This window comes from Haemaphysalis longicornis, unplaced genomic scaffold (genome assembly GCF_048455015.1).
Source record: "Haemaphysalis longicornis isolate Haplotype H1 unplaced genomic scaffold, Haemaphysalis longicornis Haplotype H1 scaffold_2, whole genome shotgun sequence".
NCBI lineage: Eukaryota > Metazoa > Arthropoda > Arachnida > Ixodida > Ixodidae > Haemaphysalis > Haemaphysalis longicornis.
Genome location: NW_027526295.1, coordinates 131,344,905 through 131,358,549, shown reverse-complemented (window position 1 = coordinate 131,358,549; position 13,645 = coordinate 131,344,905).

Below are 13,645 nucleotides of genomic sequence, written 5' to 3'. Positions count from 1 at the left end.
CTACCACAATATTCAGGAGCACCAAACCCGGCGCTTGACGAAGACATCCAACTGCACGAAGTGACCGCAGCCATACAGACTTTGAGAAGACACACAGCTCCAGGAATGGATCACATTTCTAATAGGATGCTTGTTAACCTTGACGACCCGTCGCTCTTGGAGCTCACCAATTACTTCAATAATATCTGGAAGGAAGGAACAATACCTGAGGACTGGAAGACCGCGGAAGTTCGGCTGATCCCGAAACCAGGAAAACCACCCAGTATAGAGAACCTCCGGCCCATATCTCTTACTTCATGCATAGGAAAACTCCTGGAGCATATCATCCTCAAAAGACTCCAATCCTTCCTCGAAGACACGGGAAAACTGCCCCCAGAAATGGTGGGTTTCCGACCCCATTTATCAACGCAGGATATACTGCTCCAGCTCAAAGAAGAAGCAATGAGGCCCGCAACTCGTAACTCCCCGACGGCTATATTGGCACTGGATTTAAAGGGCGCTTTCGATAATGTAAAACACACGGCCATCCTGGAGAAGCTGAACACCCTGGACTGCGGAGTCAAGACCTACCAGTATGTCAAGTCTTTCCTCACAGATCGGAAAGCCATACTCAAAGTAGGGGACCACACCACGGACCCCTTTCCAATAGGAGGACGTGGAACTCCCCAGGGAGCTGTACTATCTCCCCTCCTCTTTAACATTGCTCTCATCGGACTCCCTGCACTACTTAATTCTATTCAGGGTATAAATCATGGTCTCTACGCGGACGACATTACCATCTGGTCCACCACGGGTTCAGTGGGAGCAATGGAGGAGCGCCTACAGGAAGCAGCGGACGTAGTAAATGGCTACGCAAGGTCATGCGGGCTGAGCTGCGCCCCTCAAAAATGCGAACTATTGCTCGTGTCTCCAACTAAACAGAAAGCTTCAGGGACACCCACCATCGCCATACACATAGATGGGCACATTATCACCCCTGCTCAAAGCATCAAGATACTGGACGTCACCTTTCAGGCGGACAAGAAAAATATCATAACAATCAACAAGCTCAAGACCATGACCGAGCAAGTCACACACATGCTCAAGCGCATAACAACTAAGGCAAGGGGCATGGGTGAATCCGATACACTCCGACTCGTGCAGGCGTTCGTCATCTCGCGGATCACTTACGCAATACCCTATGCTCTGCTCTCAACAACGGAATTGAAGAAACTGGACACCATTATACGAAAAGCCTACAAGCAGGCTCTGAGCCTACCAGTCAGCACCTCGACAGACAAACTGCTTCGTCTCGGACTCAATAGGCACTACAGAAACCGGCAGATCCATCCTTTCGAGACTTGGACTGTCGATTCCGCTTCAACACCCAACACCCCAAGTCACAGACATCCCGCATGATATCAGGCGCCACATTACAGTATACCGCGAAACATGCACCCAGTGCATCACGCCGACCGCAGAGAAGCAAGAGCCCGTGCTATCTCAAAGCGGTATGGAAGCAGTTTATTTCCTTTCTGCTTTCCTTACTGCTTTCCTTGTCACGAAGCGGTGCCACCGATGTGTGAATGGTTAGGAACCCCAGATGATGTGTGTGCGTGCTGCATGTATGCATGTGCTTTCTGTTTTCGTTTGTATTCCAGAAGCGGGTGGTGGGGTGAAGGGGGGAAGGGGGGGGGGCGCTCTTAAAATTCGCGCCCTTACAATTCGCACCCTTACAACCGACAAGGTCCATTTCTTCTTTCAATTTTCTTTCGAACCTTGCAGACTTCTGGGGTATGGTACGATGAATACATATGCTAAGACTGCTATAGTCCACTGTAGAGAACAATCAATCAAAAAATCACTCATTCGCTTTCCAAAAACAGCCAGATGGCCTTCTTTCAACATAGATGATGACGACAGCAACAACAACAATAATAATAATATGGTGATGATGATGATGATGATGACGATCACTATCATTGTTATCATGAGGGGCGCAAAAATATATTTGCCATGGGCGCCATCCTATCTAGTTACGCCACTGATCGTCCCTCTTTTGCCTTTACGCCCTGAGACGATGGACGCTCAATTGACGCGCGCCCAAGAAAATGAGACGCTACAGGTTGCCCTCACATACAGGGAACCCGCCATTTGGGACCGGAGGAGGACCGAGTGTCTACCATTTCTGTACATATCGCAATACCAACCACTAGTGTAAAGCCTCCTATTAATTAATTAATTAATTACTGTGAGGGAGAATCGGTGCGTGAGTATGCAGGCATATTCAAGCTGCGGCCTAATAAAAGTAAATTATCTGAGGGGTTTCACGTTTGCAGGGGAATTTTTCAGTTTGGGTCTTAAGAAGCGTGGTTGACGGAATGCGGACGAGCAAATATTGTCAATGTGTAGATTCCACGATAGATTACTGGTTAATGTGATACCGAGGTATTTATGACTGACTACTTGTTTTAATAGTGATGTTCCTAATATGTATTGGTAATCATACGGCACTTTCTTTCGTGTTATGCGAAGATACAACGTTTTCTCTGCATTTAATACGATTTCCCACTTATTGCACCATTCATGTATGTTAGTAATATTGGTATTAAGTTCCAACTGATCATCAGAGAATGAAACATCTTGAAACAAAACAGCATCATCCGCGAACAATTGCATTTAATTGTACACCAAGGGCAATTACATCAACATTATCATTTATGTACAGAATAAAAAGCAGTGGTTCCAGCACACTTACTTGCGGAAATCCCTAAGTAGCATCAAGATAGTCAGATTCTACCCCATCTATGAACAGTTATTTGCAGTTTGTTAGATAGTTCGCAACCGATGTGACCAGAATTTCGGGGAGGCCAATATTTTGCATCTTTAGAATTAGTTTGTCGTGTGGTACTTTATCAAACGCTTTGCTAAAGTCCAGGAAACTTGCATCGATTGACCGGTGTTGTCGAGCGTGTGCGCAAACAAATTAAATACTGTAACTAACTGTGTTATGGTAGAGTACCATTTCCTAAAGCCGTGTTAGATAGTTGTTACAATATTATGGCTGCCTAAGTATTCAAGAATGCGAGTGGAAATAATGTGTTACATTAGCTCGCAACAAGATGATGTTAGTGATATTGGGCCGTAATTTGTGTATATTGTGAGCGTGAACTTGGCATACGAGAAGTTTAGCAACGGGAGCGGCCAATATCCCTTTTATGCTTCGTTGTCGTTTCGACATTGTGCGCGATCATCATCTCATTTTCATCTTCCTTCTCGGCGGGTGATCATCGTTTCCACTGCAGCAACGGTTGCTGTTCTTTCGTGGCCGTGCCCGGCGCTCGCAAATAAAGCGGACCTCAAGCGTTCTCGTCGACTCTCTCATATATATATATATATATATATATATATATATATATATATATATATATATATATATATATATATATATATATATATATATATATATATATATATATTGAGAGGCTCCGGCGAGAAGGCTTTGTTGAAGGCGAGAAGGCCCTTTATTCGGCAAGCAGCAGCCCGAACCCGGGAAGGGACTTCAAACCACGATGATGATGATCGAGCGTTCCGCGCCCAGGCGATGAGGTGCTGATGATGAACGGGCGAGGTAAGAAGACGAAGACGATGCATTGATGGCAAATAAATGGAGGGAAAACGATGAAGGAAGCTCGGCAGTCACTTGCGCTTACAATATAATCATTATCATCATTATCATGAACCTGTTTGTGTCCACTGCAGGACGAAAGCCTCTCCCAAAGATTTCCAGCCACGCCTATCGAGTGCCAGCTGAGTCCATGTTTTTCCCCAAATTTCCGTAGCTCATCTCGCAAAGGATTTTATCAGCCGACCCCTAGAACGTTTGCGGTCTATTGGCAGTCAGTCTGTCAAATGGATGGTCCACCTGTTGTCCCTCACTCGCATTACGTCCCCAGCCCATGCCCATTTCCTTCGCTTAATTTGAACCTCCACCTTGGTCTGTTCCCTAATACATGCGGCTGTTTTCCTGCCCTTCAACGTGTCCCCTGGCATTCGGCGTTCCATCGCCCTTTGAGCCGATCTAAGTTTAGTTTCCAGCCGTTCGGTGAGACCCTAAGTTTCTGCTCCATGAGTCGTTACTGAAAGAACGGATTGATTGAATACAGTCTTTTTGAGTGACACGTGAAGCTTACCTTGTTCCGGGTCATTATTATCAACAGACGGGTGAATGAACTATATTAATCTCAGTTAAAGGGAACATGGGAGCACATGGTTTCAGGTACTATCAGAACACATCCAGCGGCAAGGCGTCTTTATCGCGCAATTCGTGTGATGAAAATATCTTTCCGTGCTTCTACGCTGAGACACAGCTATAAGCTGATAGCACCAGAAGGCACGCAGTTCCATGTTTGTTTTTAACCGCGATCAATATAGCACACGAGGTTAAGCGTTTGACCCCCGTCTTTTTACTGCCAATTGCTTGTATTTCCCATTGATTGTGGTTGATTGTGGGGTTTAACATGCCGCGTTAATTACGGCGGCAGGGTATCGTAGAATGCTGAAACTTCAAGAACCGCAGGAATCCGTTTTATTATCACTAGCAGACTTTAATCCTCTTAAAGTTTCCCTGGAACCCAGATTGGTGCCCTTCACGAAACCTTGAGGTTAGTTTAACCACTATCCGCTGTCCACACTTAAATAGGTATCTTTGTAGGCCACGTTTAACGCTATCTCCTCTTAGTATAGCTATGGTGCTCTAATGAAGATGAGTCCGTCGACCATTATCTGATGGCTTGTCGACGTTTTGCTACAATCAGATTCCAGAGTTTCGAGGTGCCGCTTCGCAGCCTGGGGATTGCATTATCTGTGCCGAGTCTCCTCTCGCTTGGGGCGTCCGAGGCGGGGTTCTGCCGCCGGGATGTGTGCTCAGCACTTCTGAGCTTCATAGAAAACTCAAATCGATTCCCGCTCTGATTGGATTCTTTTACCCTGGCAACTTACATAACTGGTTTGAGGTCTTCCCAATACCTTTCTTTCTTTAATCTTGGATTTTACTTTCAAAAGGTATTGCCAACCTCTCGAAATTTCCTATTTACGGGAGCCTGTAAATAAATAACATCTTTTTTCGTACCCCTGATGCTTGGCCGATCCCCTGTTTGGGTATGCGCCATTCACCGAGGAACATCATCACCATAATCATTAGAAGAAGAAGAAGAAGAAGAAGGAGGAGGAGGACGAGGAGGAGGAGGAGGAGGAGGAGGAGGAGAAGAAGAAGAAGAAGAAGAAGAAGAAGGAGGAGGAGGAGGAGGAGGAGGAGGAGGAGAAGAAGAAGAAGGAGGAGAAGAAGAAGAAGAAGAAGAAGGAGAAGATAAGAAGGAGAAGAAGAAGAAGTAGTAGTAGTAGTAGTAGAAGAAGAAGAAGAAGAAGAAGAAGAAGAAGAAGAAGAAGAAGAAGATTCCTCGTCTTGTGACAGAAGTGTTGCCCCCCAGGTCTGTCATCAACGCTGCGTATTCGCAAGACAAGACGTGTCATCGATCCGAAATACCTTTCCAAGCAGGAATGCAGCTGCCGCTGAAGAGGCTCCAGAGGCTCGGAACAAAGGCGTATGGTTCCGTGGTCTACTGCGTCCGCTCGGTGAGTGAGGTAGTTAGGCCAATTTTTAACACGGCGTAATTTATATCTCTGGGCTGACCTTACCCGGTTAGCAGCCATTGGTACGAATTCGAAATGTAGGCCCACTTACTCATGCAGGCAAGGACCGGGGATGGTAGTGTGCAGTTTAATGCTAACCAGCGGATTATCAGGTGGGTTACCAGCGAAGCTGGAGTGCATACCCGGCGCCCAAGCTTTTACTACGACGGTCGAAAAGGGCAATTTATAACTGATTACGGTGACTTGTCTCGACTCGATGACTGCCCCTAGGAGCCGAGGAAACTGGACCTGCCAGCGCTTGGAACGCTGACAAAGAGAGGGCGGTGCTAGCATGGCCGACACGGGTTGCAAAACGGCAAGCACGCGAGAAACTTTGAACAAAACAGCGCGAAACACAGGACCGAGTAAAGAAAAGACGTACACGAGCGCTGAATGCACTGTTGATTTGTTTGGAAAGGACGGAGCATCAAGGCAAAAATGCTCTTGAAGAGTAGCCGGGCGCATGACAACTGAACAAAATATTATAAGCTATTTGCAAACATATATGCAATCATGGGTTAATTGGTAACGGAAAAAGAAAGACCATAGTTGTCGAGATAGCGTCTTTCGTTGATTCCATCATTCCCTCTGTTTGCCTATAACTTGTTTTATTTTGTTCACTGCTGATGCGCACGGCTACTGTTGGAGAACATATTTGCCTTTATATTCCTTTCTTTCTATTCAAACAAACAGTTGTTAGTCAGTGATCAGGTGCGTCTTTTCTTTTGCTCTGTCCTGTGTTTCGCGCTGCGTCGTTCGAAGATGTACTCACTTGCCCAAATACAAACCCTGCTGCCTTCGAAAAACCTTAATTTTCTACATGAGACTCTATCGATCTTGAAAATGGCTCCTATTGAAAACTATGATCTAATCAAAATTTGTATCCGAATGATGATACGCGTATGCTTGAGGTCTAAATTATTTAAAAATCTTTAAAATCGGGCTCATTGATAGCTAACCTACTCGAAATCAATATCCATGTGATGAGATCTGTAGGCTTGAGGTCCAAATCAATGTTTTGAAAGCTTTCAACTTTGATGGTGATGGCGTGATACAAGAACACACGCCAGGAAGTTCGTTTTCCAATGCCTCGCGCTTCGAAGATGCGTGACCTTTCGGTCTCACACATGAAGAATGTAGTAATATTATTATCATCATCATAATCATCCTCAACAACAACAACAACAACAACAACAATAGCCTTCTCAGGCCCACTGCAGGGCAAAGGCCTCTCCCATTGACTTCCAACAGCTCCTGTCCTGCGCCGCTCGAGTCCGGTTTGGCCACCGAATTTCCGTATTTCATTTCCCCGCCGTGTTATTGGCCTTCCCCTTCTTCTAGACCCACCTTTTGGTATCCACTCTGTTACCCTAATTGTCCACCGGTTGTCGGTTCGTCTCACTAGATGGCCAGCCCAGGCCCGCTTCTTTTTCTTTACTTGAACTATGATACCATCTACTCGAGTTTGTTCCCTGACTCATGAAGCTCGTTTCCTCTCCCTAAGTGTTACTCCTAGCATTATTCGTTCCATGGTCCGTTGGGTGGATCTAAGTTTGCTTTGTAGTTACTTAGTAAGTCACCAAGTTTCAGCTCTGTATGTCATCACCGGCAGTATTCAGTGGTTGTGACAGAGGTAGCTTACTTTATATTATTTGGCAGTGCTTGCCGAGTGATCCCCAACGCATACCTATTCTACGCCGGATTTCTCTCTCGTGGTTTGGGTCACAACTAACCATCTGTCCGAGGTAATTATGCCTTGTACTACTTCTAGCGCTCCGTCAGCTAAGCTGAAGAGCTAGGGCGCTTACGGTGGGCGTATTCCTCACTGCTTTAGATTTATTCAAATTTATTTTTAGTCCCACTGCCATGCTTTTTGATTGCAGTTCCTCTAGCATTTTTTTCAGGTGTTCTATAGTCTCACTCAGCAATACTATGTCGTCTGCAAACCTCAAATGACTCAAGTATTCTCCGTTTATTCTTAATCCTGTATTTTCCTACTCAAGCTTTCTGAATACCTCCTCCAGACATGCTGTGAGCAGTTTTGACGAAATAGTGTCTCCCTGACTCGCCTCCAGACATGCTGTGAACAGTTTTGACAAAATAGTATCTCCCTGACTTACTCCCTTTTGGATGCGGAATTACTTTGCTTGTGAAGTTTTATCCTGCCCGTACACCCCTTATACATGTCGTATAAGGGGTGTACTGTAGGTCTCTTCTACTTATTGGTTTGTGCTGCGGTTTGTGCTGAGTCAAACACTTCCCCGTGTTCTATAGGCGCCCTGTAATAAAGAGGTTTAGTGTATTCTGCGGATTTTTCTATCACTTGAATGACAGTTACGTGACCCACGGTTGAGTGCCCTTTCCTAAACCCAGCCTGCTCTCTGGGTTGTTGGGAATCCAGGCTGTCACCTATGCGGCTAACTATAACTTTGGTAAACAGCTTGTAAACAACTGAGAGTAGGCTGATGGGTCTGTAATTCTTCAGGTCCTTGGCATGTCTCTTATTACGAATCAGAATAACGTTGCTATTTTTCCAGGCTATGAACACATTTTGAGTCTTCGAGCATTCCGAAAATAGTTCAGCAAGATTTCCCACTACTATATCTCCTACCTCCTTCAAGAAATCCACGGCATCGCCATCGTCGCCTGCAGATTTTCCTCTTTTCATGTCCTTAAGAGCCTTTCCTACTTTCTCTTTAGTAACTAGTGGTACATCGCAAGTAAAACTTGTACTCTCAGTAGTGTCCCCCGATCTAAAGTCGCTTCCGTATACAGTCTGGTGTAGAGTCGTTCTGCTACCTTTGTTATCTCGTCTATATGTTGTGTGTAATGTTATCCTTCTCGTCTCTGAGTGCGTGCATTCTGTCTTTGCCGATGGTAAGCTTCCTCTTCGTTGCTTTCAAACTTCCTCCAGTTTCCTCGATGAGTGCCATGTTATGTGCATGAATGTCGTTTGTTTTACTTTTGTTAATTTAGACAGCTCTGTTAACTCAACTTGATCCACCGCTATTTAAATCTTCATGTTCTTACGTTTCGCAAATTAGTTCTTTCGTTTCCTTAGTCATTTTTACCGCTTCTTTCGTACATGCTGTTTCTCCCACAGCTTCTGCAGATTCTCTGAGTGACGTTGTTAGGTTGTCATTTAGCATGTCGACACTGTCCTCCTTCTCACCGTAAAGAAGCGCAAGTTTGTTTTGCGGGGTTACCTTAAAATCATCTGCCCTGGCTCTGACTGTCTCCAAGCAGGGTTTCTTCCTTTTAACGAGTTTCGTTCTTTCTCTCTGGAGATTCAGGCTTACCTTGCATCTAACCATCCTGTGGTCGCTGCTACGAACCTTACTTAGAACCTCTGCGTACTGCCCAATACCTGGGCTGTCCCTTAAAATGAAGTCGATTTCGTTTTTTGTTGTACCATCAATATACTTTTCCAAGTCCACTTCCTATTATTTCGTCTGTAGAAGAATGCCTTTATCAACCGCAGGTTATTTCCCCCTGCAAATCCAAGCAGTGTATCTCCTCGACTGTTGCGATTGTCTATTGCAAAGCTTCCCACTGACCTTTCTCCCAGTTGCTTCTTACCGACTTTTGCGTTAAAGTCAGCCACCACATACATGAGCTGTGTTGCTCCCTTCTTCCTTGCTGATTCCACGTTCTCTTAGAAAATGTCTGCTGCTTCACCATCGCAACTAGTTGTTGGCGCATAGGCCTGCACTATCTTTAACCTGTGACGCTTATTTAACTTGGTCACAACGGCTGCGACTCTTTCGTTAATTCTGAAGAATTCTTCAACCTTGCCTGCTAATTCTTTATGGATTAAGAATCCCACTCCATGTTCTTTCTTCTCGTGGAGTGCTCTGTAGCACAAAATATGGCCGGTAGTGAGTTCTATCGAGCCTTCTCCCGTCCTTCTAACTTCGCTTAACCCTATAACATTCCACTTAATCTCCGAGAGTTCCTCTAGCAGTACAGCTAAGCTCCCATCGCTAGACCGGGTTCGTGCGTTAAACGTTGCTCGATTGAGTTCCAGAGGCGGCCTGTTCGGACCCAGAGATTCTTAGCACCCTCTCCCTGGCCTGACCGCCGCCATGGTCGGGTGCTGTACAGCTGCTGGGAGCTGAGGGCCGAAGTTTGCTTTGGCAAGACAGAAGGAGGTTGGGGCCAACTACTACACCAGGGTGGTCAGATCCTTTTCTGATCAGGGAGTGCAGCTTATGACCCCAAGAGCCTTCCTAGCATGGTTGAACCTTCCTAGTGTAGCTAGCCCCTTAGGTATCCGGGATGATGGTTACTTCCGGAGCAGGCAGCACTCCGTTGGTTAGGCTCAGGGAGCCAACCGTAGGTGAAGTTACACCTGGAAGAACTTGAGTTCCCGTACTGTGGTGGCGGTCGTCTGGGGACGAACGCGTGACGCCTGCCCGCCCGCCCTCGAAGCCCCGATTTATCTGTACATGCGCTGGCCGCTGCATCTGACACTGTTTACATTTGAACTTTTGGCTTTAAATTTACCAAAACTGCGTCTAGCGAGCTGATTTAACTTGTCAAACTACCGGAACAGCAACGCTATAACGCGACTATGGCCTTTAAGGGGTCAGTCACCCTTTCGCGGAAGTTAGGTATGTTAGTTGTGCTTGCATGTGACTCAGCGCGCGCTGCTGCCCCGCCGCCGAGGACGAATAAAACATTTATAGCTGTAAACATATTCCTGCTACCAGGCTCAAATTTGGTACAAAGGTGCTTTAGAATTTCGTGAAAGAGGAGTGCGAAAGGATTAGAGCTTAGAACTTAGTAGCCGTATAAGCTTCGCTTAAAAAGTTCTGCCGCCACGGATGCTCGATCCCAGTTGCGGTCATTCTATTGGTATATTGACGATATGGTTGGCTTAGTGCATACTCAACGATAATGGGCACTTCGTCGTGAAAAGGTCATTATAAAGATAGTGACGATGAGTCCTAACATGCTCACGTGCGTAATATGTGAACATACGTAAGTACGTTTGTAGAAGATTGGTACAGCTGTCGCTTCAGACCTAAAAAGAGAACGTAGAAGGAAATAAAATTGCCTCTCATGTGATATAAACAAGAACAGCGGATGTAAGCTCCACGCAAGGCTCATGAAGCGTATCCTGAAAAGATATATACTTACCTCGGCAAAGTCAGTTGCTGCCGTTTTGCATGTCTGAAATAGCACACCACTGAGAAAAATGTAGTCTTGCCCGCCGTGCATAGCTATCGCAACAGCGCGCAGCTGGAACCGAAGTAACGTATATACTTCCCGAATAACAGGTCTCATGTGTGCCGTGTCTTTATTTCTAAATTGAAATGCGGAAAACGATTTCAATGTACGTTTATCTATTTTGGCGCGCAATCCTTGGCTTGTGCGTCTTGAGCCCAGAAACGCTGGTCGTTTGTCAGATGAAAAAGAGTCTTCGGTCTGTTGCTCCCGTGCCGGGAATACCTGCGGCACCCTAGCCGAAGGGGTCGTAACAAACGGTTTTTCCTTTGTGCAAACGTGGTTACGCGGACTTAGGGTTCAGTCAGGCGAGTTTCATAAAGGCATCGCTTCGATGAAACCAACGTTCATTAGGAACATTAAGTTCACAAGTGATGCCTTTACCCGAGACATCGCAATTTGTGGCGTGCCATTGCTATACTGTTTGTCTAACTGTAGTGTAGATGAGTGGATGTTATAGTATGAGTTGCTTGCACACGTTTTCAATGCGCTGAACACCTGCAAACGTGCAGGCCTGCGCGGCTCCGTCGAGCTGTTTTTCCTCAGCTTTTTCTGCAGGCGTCCAGCAATGTGCCCCTCGCGATGCAAAATAAGCGATTTTATTCTATTCTATTCCATTCTATTCTATCCTAAAACCAGCTCCGTCTTTGCCCCGCGACCACCGCAGTACAGTCGAACACGGATATATCGAATTATTGTCTATATCGAACTGTCTGAACATCCCCTTGGAAATCCTTTGCAAAAGTATAGCGCTGTTGTACGCGTATATCGAACCCTCGATCACGGGCAAAATCGATATATCGAACGCTGCGCCCCAGTTGCCCCTGAAAGTGCGCTTCTCCTGATGCGGTGGACGTGATGATGACGGCGACTTCTCCTGCCGCGTTCGGTTTCTGGCATGTTTTCTGCATGCTCGAGCGGTTTTCAGTGGTTGATCGCGCAGGGGGACCCATGTGGCATGTTACGTGTTTTTGTCCACGGCCCACGTTTCGGAGCCATGGTCACGGAAAAGCGGAAGACTGGATTTGTGAACTTATGACGCAGAAAAAGAAGCAAGCGAAGGTTACAGATTTTGTTTTTTTGTGTGTTAAATTGTCGTTATGTTAGCGGTGGGGCTTTGAATTTACAGGGGTAGAGGAAAAAATCCGTAAGGTACCGCTTGTAGCGACTTTGAAAAGCTCTGAGTGCTGTGCGGAGTTTTCAGATACGCTTCATATAGCCATATTTCATATTTCGAATTATCGATATATCGAACTATTTTATGATCCCCTTGGAGTTCGATATATCCGTGTTCGACTGTATGTTCTCTACGGCCGCCGCTCGGGAATTCGGCATCAACACATTATTGCGCCCGCAAGAATGTGCGATAACAGTTTAGCCGCCTTATTTGCGAGCCTGTATACGCTGCCACTGCAGACGCCCATGAGGGGAATTGTGAATCTCTCTTTATGTGGCCGCAGCCTACTGCAGGGTGGCTGCGCTGCCTGCTTCCGCTGCTGCTGCTGCTGTTGCTGCTTCCACGGCTGTTGGAGTTTTTCCTCGCCTGCACACCGCGGGGCCCGGGCGAGGCCGAGGAAAACGGATTTGTGTTCCGCTGCTCCTCCTGGCCGGACACGTCAAACGATTCAGAGAAGCCCACATGTCGCCAAGGTGCCGTGAATCATTCTAACGCGGTTTCTAAAGTGCAGACGTTCCCGCCGCACCTAACAAGTGCGGCTATGAGCAAGGACTACGAAACACAACATATGGCCGTCCAGCAGGTGTTGGACGCCCTCAAACGTCAGCGCCCCGAAAGTGCTGTCTCCACCGGAGGCGTTGCATGAGTAGGTGACTGACAACGAGCGGCAGTCCGACACGACGTAAGGCAGCGTCCAAGTTGCAGGACAAATAAAGATGTTTTCTCTCTCTCCCGGCCGGGATCATGAGAGCGGAGGCGCGCGCCTCTCCCCTAGCCCGGCCGCGCCTTCCTGAGCGATTTTATCGCTTTCTTTGGCTGTCGTACAAAGAAAAAAAAAGAGAGAGAGAGAGAACACTCCGACGTGTACTATTAATTAAGAGAATGGTGGTTTTGTCGGTTATATACTGACACCTCGGCTCAGGCACGCCTGAGGTGTTCATGACACTGCATAAATGGAACATATACGACCTAGGGGTCCCAGTAATCTGGAACGCTCTCGGTAAAGAATGTTGTCCACTTTTGGCCGGCCGGTTGAATCGAGGGACAGGGTTAACGTAGCCTAAGAAAGGTTCGTCTTTGAAAGGAATGAATTGCTTCGCGTTGTCACTGCTCGCATGAGGAATGCACGTTGCCGGCGTGAATGGGTCATATCAACGATGGGTACGTCACGCCATTGTCCGGTTTAAGAAGCTCTGGTCACTCCACGGTTGGATGGGCCTCTCCTCAATCGAGTGACTCCTCCGGAAAAGCTAGAAGGACACTGACGTGATTTGCAAACATTGGGAGTTACTTGCGCAAATTGTAGTCTGGAGCCCCTATATCCATGCTTCCGCCACTCTCGCTGTGTTTACGCGACTTAATTTATAATAATAGAACAACTAATTCGAAAGTGCTGCCCTCCTCTCTGCATTTTCCTTGCCGATTTCCTAGGACGTTTCGTATGACGCTAGGCTCGAGATTGCTTGTCTTGACTGCGCTGCTGCGTGGTTCGCCAACCCCTCCCACAGAGTCAGTCGGCCGGACGCTAGCCGGTCGTCGCAATTCGTTCGCTCAGTTGAAACAAAGCCA